The 11,137-nt window shown below is 25.4% G+C and overlaps 1 pseudogene; it reads left to right on the top strand.

Moving 5' to 3' along the window:
• The first annotated feature begins 4,707 nt into the window (after window positions 1-4,707).
• Window positions 4,708-6,388, top strand: LOC142230862 (NADH-ubiquinone oxidoreductase chain 2-like; annotated as a pseudogene).
• The last annotated feature ends 4,749 nt before the right edge of the window (window positions 6,389-11,137 follow it).

Here is an 11,137-nt window from a genome sequence, read left to right as displayed (position 1 = left end):
ATAAGAGTGACGGGCGATGTGTACATATTTTAGAGCTAAAATCAAATTATTAATCTTTATAATTTTACTATCAAATCCACTTTCATTAAACATTTCAAATTTAAATCCATATAAATAATTTTATTGCAACCCATTTCTACTTAAATATAAGCTACACCTTGATCTGATATATTTTCTTTTATAAAATTATGAAAATTAACATTCTTATAAAATATTCTAATAACGACGGTATATAAACTAAACAAACTTAAGTAAGGTCCAACGTGGATTATCGATTACAGAACAGGTTCCTCTGAATAGACTAAAATACCGCCAAATTTTTTAAGTTTCAAGAACATAACTATTACTACCTAAGCATTAATATTTACATTTTAAATAATAGGGTATCTAATCCTAGTTTATTATTAAAATTTTCAAGCTTCAATTAATATTAAATATAATAATTAATAAATCAAAAATTTCACCTAATAATTTATATTATATTATATAAATAAACAATTTAACTTTTACTGATAAAATTTATTTGCATTATTCGTATAACCGCGGCTGCTGGCACAAATTTAGCCAATACTATTTAGTATTACTATTTCTAAATTTCTTTAATTAATAAAATTAATTACTGCGAATATAAATTAATTTATTTATTATTAAAATAAATAAAATTCCTCACAAAAATTTACATATAAATTAAACTAATAATAAATTAATAAGCCAAAATAAAACTTTATAATTTAATTATTAATATAAATTATAAAAATTAATATAATTAAATTATAAATTAATAATAATAATTAGTAAAAATAATTATAAATACAATTATAAACTTAATAATTAAAAATTGGTACTATCTCCAATAATTTTTCAATATAAATTACATATAAAAATTTATAATTATATTATTATATACCCCTACATAATAATTATATAATTAAAATAAATACTATAAATTATCCCCAATTTAATTTATAATAAGTATATTTTCATTAAAAATTTTATAAAGTAAATTAATTTATATAATTTATATTATATTTTTAATATTATAATAAAAAATTTTTTGAAAAAATTATTTCTATATAATTATAAATTAATGAATTAAATTAAGTATAAATTTAAAATAATACTATAAATATAAAATAATATATAATATAATTATAAACCTATAAAAATTTATTTATTAACTATATTATATAATAATATTATAAATTTATAATTTATTTATCTATAATTATTATAATAATTAAATTTAGTAATAATATTGATTATAAATCTTAATAAATTTATAATTACATAGAAATTACCTAGTTTTTTTTTTTTTATAAAAAAAAAATTTTTTTTTGTAAAAATTTTTAAATTTTTTTTTTTAAATTACTGATAATTTTTCATTATTTTATTAAGGGTCCCAAAAAGTATATTGAAGAGTGCAATTTACGAATTTAAGACGATATACTAATTAAGATTAATAGATATCTATATATATATAAATATTTAATTAATTAATAGGGATCTATTAATCTAGAGCAAAAAAAAATTTCACAACCATTCAATTAAGGCTAGTATTACTATAAACTCTAATTACCCATCTAATTGGAGGTATAGGCTAAAATGTTGATTAATATTTATTTAATAATATATAAATAATTTATATATTAATATTTGATTTATATATATATATATATATATATATATATATATATATATATATATATATATATATATATATTATTTATAAATTATCAATTATTTATATAAATAATGTAAAAATTTACGTATTAGTAAAAAATGGTATATATAAATTTCTATATATATATATATGCGCAAAAAAAATTATCTACATTATTTTTATTTTCATTAAAAATTAAATAAAATTCTTTTATAAAATTTTTAATGAAAATATATTTTAAATTATTAAAATACTATTTTTAATTATTAAAAAATAAATTAATAATTTTAAAAATTTTGTTATTCCATAAAAATATATGTATAAAAAAAAAAAAAAAAAAAAAAACGATGTTTTTAACAGTAATGAATTGCCTGATAAAAGGGCTATCTTGATAGGATAGATCATGTAATAATATTACATTCATTATATTATATTTAATAGAATTAAACTATTTCTAAAAGTATCAAAAACTTTTGTGCATCGTACACCAAAATATACTTATTATAAAAAGATAAGCTAATTAAGCTACTGGGCTCATACCCCATTTATAAAGGTTCTAATCCTTTTCTTTTTATACCCTCCATCATAGGATGGGGGTATATTAACTTTGTCATTCCGTTTGTAACACATCGAAATATTGCTCTAAGACCCCATAAAGTATATATATTCTGGGTCGTGGTGAAATTCTGAGTCGATCTAAGCATGTCCGTCCGTCCGTCCGTCCGTCCGTCCGTCCGTCCGTCCGTCCGTCCGTCTGTTGAAATCACGCTAACTTCCGAACGAAACAAGCTATCGACTTGAAACTTGGCACAAGTAGTTGTTATCGATGTAGGTCAGATGGTATTGAAAATGGGCCATATCGGTCCACTTTTACGTATAGCCCCCATATAAAGGGACCCTCAGATTTGGCTTGTGGAGCCTCTAACAGAAGCATATTTCATCCGATCCGGCTGAAATTTGGTACATGGTGTTATTATATGGTCTCTAACAACCATGCTAAAATTGGTCCACATCGGTCCATAATTATATATAGCCCCCATATAAACCGATCCCCAGATTTGGCTTGCGGAGCCTAAAAGAGAAGCAAATTTCATCCGATCCGGCTGCAATTTGGTACATGGTGTTAGTATATGGTCTCTAACAACCATGCAAAAATTTGTCCACATCGGTCCATAATTATATATAGCCCCCATATAAACCGATCCCCAGATTTGGCTTGCGGAGCCTCAAAGAGAAGAACATTTCATCCGATCCGGCTGAAATTTGGTACATGATGTTGGTATATGGTCTCTAACAACCATGCAAAAATTGGTCCATATCGGTCCTTAATTATATATAGCCCCCATATAAACCGATCCCCAGATTTGGCTTGTGGAGCCTCTAAGAGAGGCACAGTTCATCCGATCCGGCTGAAATTTGGTACATGGTGTTGGTATATGGTCTCTAACAATCATGCAAAAATTGGTCCACATCGGTCCATAATTATATATAGCCCCCATATAAACCGATCCCCAGATTTGGCTTGCGGAGCCTCAAAGAGAAGAAAATTTCATCCGATCCGGCTGAAATTTGGTACATGGTGTTGGTATATGGTCTCTAACAACCATGCAAAAATTGGTCCACATCGGTCCATAATTATATATAGCCCCCATATAAACAGATCCCCAGATTTGGCTTGCGGAGCCTCAAAGAGAAGAAAATTTCATCCGATCCGGCTGAAATTTGGTACATGATGTTGGTATATGGTCTCTAACAACCATGCAAAAATTGGTCCATATCGGTCCTTAATTATATATAGCCCCCATATAAACCGATCCCCAGATTTGGCTTGTGGAGCCTCTAAGAGAGGCACAGTTCATCCGATCCGGCTGAAATTTGGTACATGGTGTTGGTATATGGTCTCTAACAATCATGCAAAAATTGGTCCACATCGGTCCATAATTATATATAGCCCCCATATAAACCGATCCCCGGATTTGGCTTGCGGAGCCTCAAAGAGAAGAAAATTTCATCCGATCCGGCTGAAATTTGGTACATGGTGTTGGTATATGGTCTCTAACAACCATGCAAAAATTGGTCCACATCGGTCCATAATTATATATAGACCCATATAAACCGATCTCCAGATTTGGCTTGCGAAGCCTCAAAGAGAAGCAAATTTCATCCAATCCGGTTGTAATTTGGAACATGGTGTTAGTATATGATCTTTAACAAGCGTGCCAGAATTGGTCCATATCGGTCCATAATTATATATAGCCCCCATATAAAACGTTCTCCAGATTTGACCTCCGGAGCCTCTTGGAGGAGCAAAATTCATCCGATCCGGTTCAAATTGGGAACGTGTGTTAATATATGGTCGTTAACAACCATACCAAAATTGGTCCAATCACACAAAAATTGGTCCATATCGGTTCATAATCATGGTTGCCACTAGAGCCAAAAATAGTCTATCAAAATTTTATTTCTATAGAAAATTTTGTCAAAATTTTATTTCTATAGAAAATTTTGTCAAAATTTTATTTCTATAGAAAATTTTGTCAAAATTTTATTTCTAGAGAAAATTTTGTTAAAATTTTATTCGGTTCATAATAAAATTTTCATCATTGTCAAAATTTTATTTCTATAGAAAATTTTGTTCAAATTTTATTCGGTTCATAATCATGGTTGCCACTCGAGCCAAAAATAATCTACCAAGATTTTATTTCTATAGAAAAATTTGTCAAAAGTTTATTTCTATAGAAAATTTTGTGAAAATTTTATTTCTATAGAAAATTTTGTTAAAATTTTATCTTTTTACTTTGTCAAACTGAACTATATACGTATTGGATCGATCTTTTTGATTTAATATATACCACGTATGGACTTACATACAATTTAGAAGATGGTGTTAGGAGGTTTTAAGATACCTTGCCATCGGCAAGCGTTACCGCAACTTAAGTAATTCGATTGTGGATGGCAGTGTTTAGAAGAAGTTTCTACGCAATCCATGATGGAGGGTACATAAGCTTCGGCCTGGCCGAACTTACGGCCGTTTATACTTGTTAATTTTTAATAATTCATCTAAAATTATATTTTTAATTATTTTAATAATAGGTACAGTAATTTCTATTTCAGCTAATTCTTGATTAGGAGCATGAATAGGATTAGAAATTAATTTATTAGCTTTTATCCCCCTAATAAGAGATAATAAATTAATATCTACTGAAGCTTCATTGAAATATTTTTTAACTCAAGCTTTAGCTTCCTCAGTATTTTTATTTGCAGTAATTTTATTTTTATTAAATTCAAAAAGAATTGAATCTAATTATTTAATAGAAATAATTATTTTTTCTTCTTTATTATTAAAAAGTGGATCAGCTCCTTTTCATTTTTGATTTCCTAATGTAATAGAAGGATTATCTTGAATTAATGCATTAATTTTAATAACTTGACAAAAAATTGCTCCTTTAATATTAATTTCTTATATTATTTTTAAGCCATTAATTATTATTAGAATTATTTTATCAAGTTTAATTGGTGCATTAGGAGGATTAAATCAAACATCATTACGAAAATTAATAGCTTATTCATCTATTAATCATTTAGGATGAATATTAGCTGCAATATATAATAGAAATTTATGATTAATTTATTTTTTATTTTATTGTTTTTTAACATTTTCTATAGTATTTATATTTAATATATTTAAAATTTCTTATATTAATCAATTATTCTCATTATTTTTTCATGATAAAAATATTAAATTTTTTTTATTTTTTAATTTATTATCATTAGGAGGTCTTCCTCCATTTTTAGGATTTTTACCTAAACTATTAGTAATTCAAGCTTTAACAATAAATAATCAATTATTTTTATTGACTTTTATAGTATTAATAACTTTAATTACTTTATATTTTTATATACGATTATGTTATAGTGCATTTATATTAAATTATTATGAAAATAATTGATTAAATTATGCAATATATAAAACTTCTTATATAAAGATTCTATTAATTTATTCTTATATTTCTTCTTTTGGTTTATTTTTAGCTTCTTCCTTATATTTTTTATTTTAAGGTTTTAAGTTAAATAAACTAATAGCCTTCAAAGCTATCAATATAAGAATAATCTTTTAAGCCTTAGTAAATTATTACTCCTTTAGAATTGCAGTCTAATGTCATTATTGACTATAAAGCCATGATTAAAGAGAATAATTCTCATAAATAGATTTACAATCTATTGCCTAAACTTCAGCCATTTAATCGCAACAATGGCTATTTTCTACTAACCATAAGGATATTGGTACTTTATATTTTATTTTTGGAGCTTGATCTGGAATAATTGGAACTTCATTAAGAATTTTAATTCGAGCTGAATTAGGACATCCTGGAGCTTTAATTGGTGATGATCAAATTTATAATGTAATTGTTACAGCTCATGCATTTATTATAATTTTTTTTATAGTTATACCTATTATAATTGGAGGATTTGGAAATTGATTAGTTCCATTGATATTAGGAGCTCCTGATATAGCATTTCCTCGAATAAATAATATAAGTTTTTGATTACTACCTCCTGCTTTAACATTATTGTTAGTAAGCAGTATAGTAGAAAAGGGAGCTGGTACAGGATGAACAGTTTACCCTCCTTTATCATCTAATATTGCTCATGGAGGAGCTTCAGTAGATTTAGCTATTTTTTCTTTACATTTAGCTGGAATTTCTTCTATTTTAGGAGCTGTAAATTTCATTACAACTGTAATTAATATACGAGCTACTGGAATTACATTTGATCGAATACCTTTATTTGTATGATCTGTTGTAATTACTGCATTATTATTACTTTTATCTTTACCAGTATTAGCTGGAGCTATTACTATATTATTAACTGATCGAAATTTAAATACTTCATTCTTTGATCCAGCAGGAGGAGGAGATCCAATTTTATATCAACATTTATTTTGATTTTTTGGTCATCCAGAAGTTTATATTTTAATTCTACCTGGATTTGGAATAATTTCTCATATTATTAGTCAAGAATCAGGAAAGAAGGAAACATTTGGATCATTAGGAATAATTTATGCAATATTAGCAATTGGATTATTAGGATTTATTGTTTGAGCTCATCATATATTTACTGTTGGAATAGACGTTGATACTCGAGCTTATTTTACATCAGCTACAATAATTATTGCTGTTCCAACAGGAATTAAAATTTTTAGTTGATTAGCTACTCTTTATGGAACTCAATTAACTTATTCCCCTGCCATTTTATGAGCTTTAGGATTCGTATTTTTATTTACAGTTGGAGGATTAACTGGTGTAGTATTAGCTAATTCATCAGTTGATATTATTCTTCATGATACATATTATGTAGTTGCTCATTTCCATTATGTATTATCAATAGGAGCTGTATTTGCAATTATAGCTGGATTTGTACATTGATATCCTTTATTTACTGGATTAACAATAAATAATAAAATACTAAAGAGTCAATTTGTAATTATATTTATTGGAGTAAATTTAACATTTTTCCCTCAACACTGTTTAGGGTTAGCTGGAATACCTCGACGATATTCTGATTATCCTGATGCTTATACTACTTGAAATGTTATTTCTACTATTGGATCAACTATTTCATTATTAGGAATTTTATATTTATTTTATATTATTTGAGAAAGATTAGTTTCTCAACGACAAGTAATTTTCCCAATTCAATTAAATTCATCTATTGAATGACTACAAAATACTCCACCAGCAGAACATAGTTATAATGAATTGCCTTTATTAGTTAATTTCTAATATGGCAGATTAGTGCAATGGATTTAAGCTCCATATATAAAGTATTTTACTTTTATTAGAAACTAATGTCAACATGAGCAAATTTAGGTTTACAAGATAGTTCTTCTCCTTTAATAGAACAATTAATTTTTTTTCATGATCACGCTCTTTTAATTTTAGTAATAATTACTGTATTAGTTGGATACTTAATATTTACTTTATTTTTTAATAATTATGTAAATCGATTCCTTTTACATGGACAAACTATTGAAATTATTTGAACAATTTTACCAGCAATTATTTTACTATTTATTGCTTTTCCTTCTCTTCGATTATTATATTTACTAGATGAAATTAATGAACCTTCAGTAACATTAAAGGCTATTGGTCACCAATGATATTGAAGTTATGAATATTCAGATTTTAGAAATGTTGAATTTGATTCATATATAATTCCAACAAATGAATTATCAATTGATAGTTTTCGTTTATTAGATGTTGATAATCGAGTTGTATTACCTATAAATTCTCAAATTCGAATTTTAGTAACTGCAGCTGATGTAATTCATTCATGAACTGTTCCAGCTTTAGGTGTAAAAGTTGATGGAACTCCTGGACGTCTTAATCAAACAAATTTTTTAATTAATCGACCAGGATTATTTTATGGTCAATGTTCAGAAATTTGTGGAGCTAATCATAGTTTTATACCAATTGTAATTGAAAGAATCCCTGTAAATTATTTCATTAAATGAATCTCTAATAATAATTCTTCATTAGATGACTGAAAGCAAGTACTGGTCTCTTAAACCATTTTATAGTAAATTAGCACTTACTTCTAATGAAAAAATTAGTTAAAATCATAACATTAGTTTGTCAAACTAAAATTATTAATTTATTAATATTTTTTAATTCCTCAAATAGCACCTATTGGTTGATTAAGTTTATTTATTATTTTTTCAATTACATTTATAATTTTTAATATAATAAATTATTACTCTTATATTCCATCTATACCTAAATCTAATTTAAATAATAATTTATATTCTACAAACTCTTTAAATTGAAAATGATAACTAATTTATTTTCTGTATTTGACCCTTCATCTAGTATTTTTAATCTTTCATTAAATTGATTAAGTACTTTTTTAGGAATCTTAATAATTCCTTCAATATATTGATTAATACCTTCTCGATATCATATTTTTTGAAATAATATTTTATTAACATTACACAAAGAATTCAAAAATCTTTTAGGTCCAATAGGAGCTAATGGATCTACTTTTATTTTTGTTTCTTTATTTTCTATAATTTTATTTAATAATTTTATAGGATTATTTCCATATATTTTTACTAGTACAAGTCATTTAACATTAACATTAACTTTAGCTCTTCCTTTATGATTATGTTTTATATTATTTGGATGAATTAATAATACTCAACATATATTTGCTCATTTAGTACCACAAGGAACTCCTGCTGTTCTAATACCTTTTATAGTATGTATTGAAACTATTAGTAATATTATTCGACCAGGAACTTTAGCTGTTCGATTAACAGCTAATATAATTGCTGGGCATTTATTATTAACATTATTAGGTAATACTGGTCCTTCATTGTCAACAATTTTATTAGGATTTTTATTAATTACACAAATTGCTTTATTAGTTTTAGAATCAGCTGTTGCAATAATTCAATCATATGTATTTGTTGTATTAAGAACTTTATATTCTAGAGAAGTAAACTAATGTCAACTCACGCAAATCACCCATTTCATTTAGTAGATTATAGTCCATGACCATTAACTGCATCTATTGGAGCTATAACTACAGTTGCAGGTATAGTAAAATGATTTCATCAGTATGATAATTCATTATTTTTATTAGGTAATTTAATTACAATTTTAACAGTATATCAATGATGACGAGATGTATCTCGAGAAGGAACATTCCAAGGTCTTCATACACTAGCTGTAACTACAGGATTACGATGAGGAATAATTTTATTTATTCTTTCAGAAGTATTATTTTTTGTTTCATTTTTTTGAGCTTTTTTTCATAGAAGTTTATCCCCATCTATTGAATTAGGAGCTATATGACCTCCTATAGGAATTACTCCTTTTAATCCATTTCAAATTCCTTTATTAAATACAGTAATTTTATTAACTTCAGGAATTACAGTTACTTGAGCTCATCATAGTCTAATAGAAAATAATCATTCACAAACTACTCAAGGATTATTTTTCACTGTTTTATTAGGAGTTTATTTCACTATTTTACAAGCTTATGAATATATTGAAGCTCCATTTACTATTGCAGACTCAGTTTATGGATCTACATTTTTTATAGCAACTGGTTTCCATGGATTACATGTATTAATTGGAACTACATTTTTATTAGTATGTTTAATTCGTCATTTAAATAACCATTTCTCTATAAATCATCATTTTGGATTTGAAGCAGCTGCTTGATACTGACATTTTGTTGATATTGTTTGATTATTCCTTTATGTATCAATTTACTGATGAGGAGGTTAATTAATTATCTATATAGTATAAAAAGTATATTTGACTTCCAATCATATGGTCTATTATTAATAGTATAGATAATTTTTTCAATTTTAACAATTAGTTCTATTATTATATTAATTTCTATAATTGTAATAATTCTTGCCTCAATTCTTTCAAAAAAAACGATTGTTGATCGAGAAAAAGCTTCACCTTTTGAGTGTGGATTTGATCCTAAATCATCTTCTCGTATTCCCTTTTCTTTACGATTTTTTTTAATTACAATTATTTTCTTAATTTTTGATGTTGAAATTGCACTAATTTTACCAATTATTTTAATTATTAAATTTTCAAATTTATTAACCTGAACAATCACTTCAATTATTTTTATTTTAATTTTACTTTTAGGATTATACCATGAATGAAATCAAGGAATATTAAACTGATCAAATTAGGGTTGTAGTTAATTATAACATTTGATTTGCATTCAAAAAGTATTGATTTATCAATCTACCTTGAATATGAAGCGATTTATTGCAATTAGTTTCGACCTAATTTTAGGTATCATTACCCTTATTCTTTTTTTATATTAATTGAAGCCAAAAAGAGGCTTATCACTGTTAATGATAGAATTGAGAATTATCCTCCAATTAAAGAAGTATGATGTTCAAGTAAAAGCTGCTAACTTTTTTCTTTTAATGGTTAAATTCCATTTATACTTCTAATTTATATAGTTTAATATAAAACATTACATTTTCATTGTAAAAATAAATATATTTATTTTATAAATTACTAAAAAAAATTCACTATATTCAAAGATTAATTAATCTCCCTAACATCTTCAGTGTCATACTCTAAATATAAGCTATTTGAATAAAAACAAATTATATACATATATAAAATAATAATTCAAAAAACAAAACATAATAAATAAATTTTTAAATTATTATTTTGTAATATTTGATTAAATTGAGAATTTTTAATTAAATTATAATAAAGTTGTTGACCACCAAAATATTCAGATCAACCTTGATCAAAAGTTTTAATACTTAATTTACCTACTAATAAAGGATAATTAATAATTCCATAAGTCGAAATATAAGGTATAAATCATATTGAACCTAAAAAATAAGAAGAATTATAATTATTTAAAGCCTTATTATAAAAAAATAAAGAAACATTTGAAATTAAGTAACCTACTAACCCTCCAACA

Source organism: Haematobia irritans, chromosome 3 (assembly GCF_050003625.1).
Source record: "Haematobia irritans isolate KBUSLIRL chromosome 3, ASM5000362v1, whole genome shotgun sequence".
Lineage (NCBI taxonomy): Eukaryota > Metazoa > Arthropoda > Insecta > Diptera > Muscidae > Haematobia > Haematobia irritans.
This window is presented reverse-complemented; position numbering and strand designations above follow the sequence as displayed.